Source organism: Miniopterus natalensis, chromosome 12 (genome assembly GCF_054644295.1).
Source record: "Miniopterus natalensis isolate mMinNat1 chromosome 12, mMinNat1.hap1, whole genome shotgun sequence".
Lineage (NCBI taxonomy): Eukaryota > Metazoa > Chordata > Mammalia > Chiroptera > Miniopteridae > Miniopterus > Miniopterus natalensis.
Genome location: NC_142092.1, coordinates 6,427,362 through 6,436,536, shown reverse-complemented (window position 1 = coordinate 6,436,536; position 9,175 = coordinate 6,427,362). Strand labels below are relative to the sequence as shown.

General features: G+C 50.3%; 1 protein-coding gene and 1 non-coding gene across 2 annotated transcripts in view; one reads left to right on the top strand and one right to left on the bottom strand.

The window, feature by feature from the left end:
• Nucleotides 1-2,147: 2,147 nt before the first annotated feature.
• Nucleotides 2,148-2,254, bottom strand: LOC148091753 (U6 spliceosomal RNA). The gene has a single exon (XR_015715459.1). It is a non-coding gene; the product is annotated as a U6 spliceosomal RNA (small nuclear RNA).
• A 5,759-nt stretch (nucleotides 2,255-8,013) lies between these two features.
• SPIN1 (spindlin 1) overlaps nucleotides 8,014-9,175 on the top strand; it is a 70,951-nt gene continuing 69,789 nt past the window's right edge. Inside the window, exon 1 of the mRNA XM_087822531.1 lies at nucleotides 8,014-8,100. The gene's annotated coding sequence lies outside the window, so the exon portion shown is untranslated. The remainder of the gene's footprint in view (nucleotides 8,101-9,175) is intronic.

Below are 9,175 nucleotides of genomic sequence, written 5' to 3'. Positions count from 1 at the left end.
CACAGTAGCAGTAACGAGGGGATTTGTGGTCTTGCAGAGGGTGCCTGTTTTGAGGGGTCTAGAAGAAAATTACTTTGATATTCCAAAGGTGTGTTATCCTGGATGCAAAGACAATTGACAGGCTCAATTAAGGTAAAGACTGACTTTTGTTAGGGAAAAATACTGCCTTAGCACATAACCACCCACCTCGAACTGCTTTGGCTAAAATGTTTTCATTTTAGACCATCCTATGTGGTTACTTTGGGTCTGAGTTTGTAAAGCAGCCATGCAGCCTCCCCTGAGCCTGTCAGTTTTAGTATGTGGCCCCTTTTCGCCCACAGGATCAACTGGGGGATGACCCATGCAACCACTGAGGTAAGGGCACCCTTATCTACAGGGTGACGGGCGGCCCACCAAGCTCACCCACCTGGCGGTTAAGCTAATACAAAGGATTATCACTGTGTGTGAGGTCTGTATATTGAAGACTGAATACTTTTGCTATGTTGAATAACTGAACAATTCTTTAATAAATATAACTAATTTGAAACTGGTCGGTTTCCAAGTATCACATCAATGTCAGTGGGGTACATATTCTGAGGTTCAATGTGGGTCTAAGTCTGCCCCACTCCCACATCATAAATATGTAAAAAAAATAATGGAGGCACTTTAAAATGGAGTTTGAGCTGCCAATCCAGAGGATCTGCCTTCAGTCTTGTGCCTCAAACCTTTGGAATATTAAAACAAGGCAAAAATAACCTTTGCATCACTTTGCTAGCTTATCTGCAGTTACAGAAATTCCTTCCTTCTATTAATGTAATTGTTCCCCTTCACTGATGTTATTGCTCCCTTTCCGTTTCTCAACCCCCCCGCCCTTTGCCTGCACCTCTTAATCGGAACACTATTTGGGTTTCTGCCTAAATCAGTGCTTCCCCAATAGCTAACTTTTTGGATCTCAAGTAAATGCTTGTTGCCTCTCACTTTGGCCTTTTATTTTGGGGTTAACAAATGTATTCATCTCTGGGACAGAAATTCCTGTATCCCCAAGTTGGAAGCCAGGACTCAGCATTAAAAGAGACATAGGCCCGCGCTGGCCGGTTTGGCTCAGTGGTTGGAGCGTCAGCCTGCAGACTGAATCACCCTGGGTTCGATTCCAGCCAAGGCTTACGTACCTCGGTTGCAGGCTTGATTCCCAGAGGCAACCAAATGATGTGTGTCTCTCATATCGATGTTTCTCTCTCTCCCCCTTCCACTCTCTCTGAAAAGCAATGGAAATATCCTAGGGTGAGGATTTAAAAAATAATAATAAAGTAAAAAATAAAGGAGACACTTTTTTTTGGTGTTGGTAGAGCTTTTATCCCCAGACATCACAGAGATTATACTGGGCCGAGAATTTTTTTTAATTGTTCAAAATATTACAGATGCCCGGTTTTCTTCCCATTGACCCCTTCCACCCAGCACCAACCCCCCTCCCCAGTCCCTCACCACACTATTGTTTGTGTCCTTGGGTTATGCATATAAGTTCTTTGGTTAATCTCTCCCCATCCACCCACTCCCAACTTCCCTCTGAGATTCGTCAGTCTGATCCATGCTTCCATGTCACTGAAACTGTTTTGTTCATCAGTTTATTAAGTTCTTTAGATTCCACATATAAGTGAGATTCTGGGATGTTTGTCTTTCTCTGCCTGGCTTATTTTGCTTAGCATAATATTCTCCAGGTCCATCCATACTGTCCCAAAGGGTACAAGATCCTTCTTTACAGCTGCATAGTATTCCATGGTGTAAATGTCCCTTAGCTTTTTTATCCACTCATCTACTGACGGGCACTTGGACTGTTTCCATATTGTAGCTGTTGTAAACTGTGCTGCTATGAACATAGAGGTGCATATATTCTTTCTGAGTAGTGTTTCAGGGTTCTTTGGATATATTCCTACAAGTGGGATCACTGGGTCAAAAGGCAGTTCCATTTTTAATTTTTTGAGGACTCTCCATACTGTTTTCCATAGTGGCTGCATTCCCACCAGCAGTGTACCAGGGTTCCCCTTTCTCCATACCCTCGCCAGCACTTGTCATTTGTTGATGGAGCCATTCTTACAGGTGTGAAGTGGTACCTTATAGTGGTTTTAATTTGCATCTCTCTGAAGGTTGGCGATGTTGAGCATTTTTTCATAAAAAATATGGAATGCTTCATGAATTTGCATGCCATCCTTGCACAGGGGCCATGCTAATCTTCTCTGTATCACTCCAGTTTTAGTGTATGTGCTGATGAAGCAAGCACTATAGGTAAACTTTTATCATGCCAATTTATATTTGCCAGCAATCAAATTCCTGCAGGAGGAAAATAGTGGTAGGTTCTTTGACCTAATGTGGCTAAGAAACTAAAGAAATTAACTACATATTTGTTTCTGAAAATGCTTGGTTAGGAAGTTGGAAGAAAGCAGGGGCAGCTTGGGAAGCTGAGCAACGTGGCTTACTTAGCACCCTAGAAATTAAAAAATAACTTGGATTCCACTTTTACAAGTTATTTTGAAAAAAATTAGTTTTTCAGAAAAGTTGTAAAAAATTGCTCAGTGAACACACATATGCCCACCACCTAGATCCAGTTAACATTTTGCAGTATTTGCTTTATGTCTGTACAAAACAAATGTCTCTGAGCCATTTGAAAGTTGCAGCCATGAGAACTCTACTCTACTCTAAATAATTCAGGTTACACTTCTCCTAATAACAAGGCATTCTCATAAACAGCCATAACACTGAAAGATTTAATGATTCAATAATACTGTCTAATATACAGTCATCATACAAAGTTCTCCAGTTGTCCCACATCTCCTTCATAGCTTCTTTCCTTCAACCTGGTGTAGGACCAAGGGTTATGGGATGATTTGCTGGTGGTCTCCTATGGAGAGATTCATTGACTTTTGTGTTTTCCTTGATATTGACTTTTTGAAGAGTCTGGTGGAACTATTTTGCAAAATGTCTCTCAATCTGGATTTGTCTGATTCTCCCCCCATGACTAGATTTATTTTAAATATATTTTTTGGGGGGGCCAGATATACATAGGTGATGTAAAAACCCATTTTTTAATACACCACGATCAAATGGGGTTTATTCCTGGGGCACAAGGATGGTTTAACATATGTAAATCAATGTGATACATGTTAACAAAAGAAAGGGTAGAAATCATATGATCTTACCAATAGATGCAGAAAAAGCATTTGATAAGATACAACATCCATTTATGATTAAATCACTCAATAAAACAGGAATAGAAGGAAAGTATCTTAATATAATAAAGGCCACATATGATAAACCCTCAGCTAATATCATGCTCAACGGTGAAATACTGAAAGCTTTTTCTCTAAGATCAGGTCAGGACCAGGACGTCCACTCTCACCACTCTTATTCAATATAGTTCTGGAAGTCCTGGCCAGAGCCATAAGGAAACAGAAAGAAATAAAAGGCATCCAAATGGGGAAGGAAGAAGTAAAACTGTCACTTTTTACAGATGACATGATTCTGTATATAGAAAACCCTAAAGACGCTACCAAAAAACTATTAGAAACAATAAACAAATACAGTAAAGTTGCAGGATAGAAAATCAATGTACAAAAATCAATTGCCTTCCTGTATAGTAACAACAAAACTTCAGAAAAAGAAATGAAAAAACAATTCCTTTTGCAATTGCTACCAAAAGAATAAAATACCTAGGAATAAACTTAACCAAGAATGTGAAAAACCTATATGCTGAAAATTACAAAGCATTATTAAAAGAGATTGAAAAAGAACAAAATGGAAAAGTATCCTGTGTTCATGGATTGGAGGAATCAACATAGTTAAAATGGCCACATTACCCAAAGCAATATACAGATTTAATGCATCCCCATCAAAATACCAATGTCATTTTTTAAAGAAACAGAACAAGAAATCACCAGATTTGTATGGAACCACAAAAGACCCAGAATAGCCAAAGCAATCCTGAGAAAAACGAAGGAAGCTGGAGGTATCATGCTACCTGACTTCAAATTATACTACAGAACTGTAATAATCAAAACAGTATGGTATTGGCAGAGAAACAAACACACAGATCAGCGGAACAGAATAGAGAGCCCAGATATAAAACCACATGTATGTGGGCAGAAAATTCTCAACAAAGGAGCCAGAAACACACAATGGACTACAGATAGTCTCTTCAATACATGGTGCTGGGAAAACTGGAAAGCCACATGCAAAAGAATGAAACTGGATTACAGTTTGTCCCCATGTACAAGAATTAACTCAAAATGGATCAAAGATCTAAAATGCGAGATCTGACACAATAAGATACATAGAAGAAAACATAGGTACCAAACTTATGGGTCCTGGTCATAAAGAACATTTTATGAACTTGACCCAAAGGCAGGGGAAGTAAAGGCAAAAATAAGTGAATGGGACTGTAGCAAACTAAAAAAATTCTGCACAGCAAAAAAAACTGACAACAAAGCAAAGAGGCAGCCAACCAGATGGGAGGTGATATTTGCAAACAGTAGCTCCAACAAAGGTTTAATTTCCAAAATAATAAAGAACTCATAAAACTCAACACCAACCAACCAACCTAATCAAAAAGTGGGCAGAGGACCTGAACAGACACCTCTCCCAAGAAGACATATGAACAGCCAATAGATATATGAAAAGATGTCCAACCTCACTAGCAATTAGGGAAATGCAGATCAAAACTACATGATACCACCTCACACCTGTTAGAGTGGCTACTGTCAACAAGGCAGGTAATGTGTTGGAGAGGTTGTGGAGAGAAGGGACCCTCACTCACTGCTGGTGGGAATATAGACTACTACAACCACTATGGAGAGCAGTCTGGTGATTCCTCAAAAAATTAAGGAGCTACCATACGACCCAGCAATCCCTCTCCTGGGTATAGACCTGAAAAACTTGAAAACATGTATTCATCTAGATGTATGCACCCCTATGTTCACTGCAGCATTATTCACGGTGGCAAAGATACAGAGACAACCCAAGTGTCCTGAGATAGAGGACTGGATAAAGAAGATGTGGGACATGCACACAATGGATACTACTCAGCCTTAAGAAAGGATGAAATACTGTCATTTGCAACGACATGGATAGACCTTGAGAATATCATGCTAAGTGAAATCAGTCAGGAAACGCTAAGAACCATGTGATTTCACTCATGTGGGATATAAAACTGAAACTTGTGGACACAAATAGCAGTGTGGTGGTTGCCAGAGGAGAGGGGGTGGGGGGTAAAGGGAGTCTTAATATATGGTCATGGGAGAAGATGAGTTTGGGTGGTGGGCACACAGAGCAATATACAGATCTTGTAACATAGAAACCCACACCTGAAACCTATATGTTCACATTTACCATTGTCACCCCAATAAATTTAATTAAAAAAAAACAAACAAAAACCACTTTTGACATTCAGCATGCTAATAAGTAAGTCTTCAGAGGGCAGCTGGGATACTTCTAGCAGGAATGGTAGTTGCCTCCTGGAGAGTGTGGCCCTTTCAAAGGGCTGGCTGAGTTCCCTGGCCTTGATAGCTCCAGTTACCAGTATAGAAGCAACATTTAAGCCAGGGGTTGGCCCAGCCAGCCTGGCTCAGCTGTTGAGCATCCACCTGGGATCCAGGAGATCCTGGTTCGATTCCTGCTCAGGGCACATGCCCGGGTTGCGGGCTTGATCCCCAGTTAGGGGCGTGCAGGAGGCAGCGGATCAATGACTCTCTCTCATCACTGATGTTTCTCTCTCTCCCCCCCCTCCCTGAAATCAATAAAGATATATATTTTAAAAAAATAAACCAGGGGTTGGGGGGCATATTTGGCTTTGGACATTTTTGGTTGTGATACTGTTGGGCGAGTGGGTGTACTACTGGCATGTAAGTGGGAAGAGGCCAGTGATGCTGTCAAACACCCCCCTTGAAAATGTATTATCTGGAGAGGTGGAAAAACCAAGGGAGCCACTTAAGTGTTCCAACCAGCCGACTCCTTGGCACCATTCCTTGTTTGCGAAATGCTTCACTACTGTCTGGGCCATCAACACTAAACACAAACGAAAGTAACAATTTCCCAACACTTCCTGTTAAGTAGGAGATTCGCTTTTATAAGTAAATTGGTCCTCTAGTTGGCCTGTGAACTTCCTGCGCATGCCAATGCGTCATCTGAGATGAGCACTTTGTTAGAGCAGGCACCTTGCAATCTTATTTGAAAGAAAAGGTGCCAGGGAAATCCCAAGAGCACTGCTAACTAACAAATGTGCTGAAGGTTAGAGTATACAGAGTGCTTTCCAATACGTCCTGTCATTTACCCTGACAACACTCGAGGAGGCAGTTTATCACGAGGCGGCTGGCTGTACTTTTGCACTCGAGGAATCATGTCAGCTCTGGGACTGGCTGGAGGACACGGCCAGTGGGGGCTGGGGGGAGGAGAGCGCGCCGAGGGGGTGTGATTGTGCGGGAGAGCCGAGGAGGAGGGAGCGGAGAGCGCCGAGGGGGTGTGATTGTGCGGGAGAGCCAAGGAGGAGGGAGCGGAGAGCGCCGAGGGGGTGTGATTGTGCGGGAGAGCCAAGGAGGAGGGAGCGGAGAGCGCCGAGGGGGTGTGATTGTGCGGGAGAGCCAAGGAGGAGGGAGCGGAGAGCGCCGAGGGGGTGTGATTGTGCGGGAGAGCCAAGGAGGAGGGAGCGGAGAGCGCCGAGGGGGTGTGATTGTGCGGGAGAGCCAAGGAGGAGAGAGCAGAGAGCGCCGGGGGGGTGTGATTGTGCGGGAGAGCCGAGGAGGAGGGAGCGGAGAGCGCCGGGGGGGGGGGGTGATTGTGCGGGAGAGCCGAGGAGGAGGGAGCGGAGAGCGCCGAGGGGGTGTGATTGTGCGGGAGAGCCGAGGAGGAGGGAGCGGAGAGCGCCGAGGGGTGTGATTGTGCGGGAGAGCCGAGGAGGAGGGAGCGGAGAGCGCCGAGGGGGTGTGATTGTGCGGGAGAGCCGAGGAGGAGGGAGCGGAGAGCGCCGAGGGGGTGTGATTGTGCGGGAGAGCCGAGAGCGCCGGGCAGCGCAAGCTTCATACCCGGGATTCACCCTCCAGGTCCCGCACTCAGCTCCGTAGGAGTCAAAACTGTTTCTTCCTCCCCCTCCTCCTCCTGCAAACACCCACCCTAAGGTTTAAAGGGCGCCTTGGGTGAAATAAAGTCAAACAAATTCCCCAGTGGCCGTGGGCACGCCTGGCTCCTGATGGCAGGAGAGACGGGCGAGTACTCCCGGGCGCTGCGGGGCGGGGCGGGGCCGGGGACAGCAGGTCCCGCAGGGGCCTCCCTCATTCCCAACTCCCCAGGTGGGCAAGTGAGCGGCCGAGGCCGGTCGCGGCGGCGGAGCGCGGGGCGGCGGCGGGTCCGCGCGGGAAGGGAGCGGCCCACGGGGGTTAAGGCTCCGCCGGAGGACGCTCAGGTGCCACGGTGTCCGGCCTCCTTCCACCGGCAGCGTGCGCGCCGCAGGACGACTTGCTGCTTTAAGCCGAGGACTAGGAGATCCGGCAATTCCGTTAAAAGCCTCCTACTGAGCGAAAACGAAACTTCCCTGGAAGCCTTACTCCCGGCGACAGCAGCGCCCGCCGGGGCTCTCAGGGCTCCCCGCCTCGAAGACCGCCCCTTCCCCGCACGCACCTGGGGCCCAGTGGCCTCGCACCATCGCCTGGCTCACGCCCCGCCAGACCCAGTCCGGTCACCTCAGGCCCCGCGGCCGCCGCCAGGTGAGCAGCGCTAGCTCCGCTCAGCCGCACCTCGGGGCCGCACCTCCAGCCGGCCGGGCCCCGCCCTCCCGCCGGGCCCCGCGGTGCTCCGCCGCGTCCGCCCTCCTGCCACCAGGTGAGCAGCTCCAGGCCCCGCCCACTGCTGGCGGCGCCTGCGCAGTGTGGCCCGTCGGGCCGAGGCCGGGCGCCGCGGCCGGCGCAGTCGGCGGGCGCAGTGCGCGTGCGCCGTGCGGCCGAGGGCGGGCGGCGGCGGCGGCGGCGGCGGCGGCGAAGGAGCGGGGGCGGGGCGGCGCCGTCTGGCTCGGTCGGGCCCGGGCGGGAGCACGGCGCGGGACGGCGGTGCCCGCGGGCTGAGGACAACGGCCTCAGTGGCCGACAGGTGAGGCCCGTGTGCCGCAAGGGAGCGGGCGTCGCGAGGGGGGGGCGCGGCGGGCTCGTTGAGGGGCGGCTGCGCCCGGGGAGCGGCGGGCCACGGCGCATTGTCCGGGCGGCGAGCGGCGCCTGCACAGCGCCCCCTGCCGGCTGGGCCGCGGGCGGGGGCCTCCGGCCGTTCGCCTTTGTTCACCGCCCCCGCCAACATGGCCGCCGCCCCTGGCCCGGCCGCACCGCGCGCTTTGTTCTGGACGCAGCAGCCCGGGGCGGGCTGCGCGGCCTTGCGAGGGGGGGCGATGCAGCGGGTGCGGTCGGGGGCGGGGGGGTGAGTTGCATAATGCGGGCTGGGCCGGGGCCGGGCCGGGGGAAGGGGACCCCTCCAGGCGGGGGAGGGGCTGTAGGGAGGGGGAAGGTACGAGTCTCCGGGGTCCTGGGGGGCGGGGGGATGTGGGGGAGGGAAGGATGTGGGGAGGGAAGGGGAGGGGAGAGGAGGGGCAGGGAGGGGAGGGGAGGGGAGGGGGTGGGTCCGCGGAGCCCGGGCGAGGCTGCGCGGAATCCTTTGCGACGCACCGGCCCTGCTGGGACCCCAGGGTGGGGAGGGGGTGTGCGGGTGGTGCCCTGCGGCCTGGCGCTGCCCTCAGCCTTCCACGGTGGGCCTGGCGGAGAAGGCGGCTTCTCGCGACCCCGCCGCCCCATTTTCCGCGCGGCGCCCTGCGCGCAGGCGGCTGGCGCGGGGCGGGAGGGCGTCGAGGTCGGTGCCCCCGCGCACACCAACACTTTTTCTCACGATGACCTTGAGCGCATTCCGCAGCGTTTGTGGAGATGAATTGCACGACGCGGAAAACTGCGCAGTGTCTTGGGTTCGGTTCTGCCTGCGTCTCCACGGGGGGTGCGACCCTCGCCATAACTAGACCGGGTTTTAGTGACGATCTCCGCAGTATATGCCTCGAAATAGGCACCTCAAATCTGTTTACGCAGTTGTTTTATGTATATTTGCTTTCTTTGATTTGTGGGTTGGGGTTCCAGGTTTTGGAGAGGATTTTTTCCTGCATGTTCAAGTGTCAAGTGCGGACTGTTTGGTT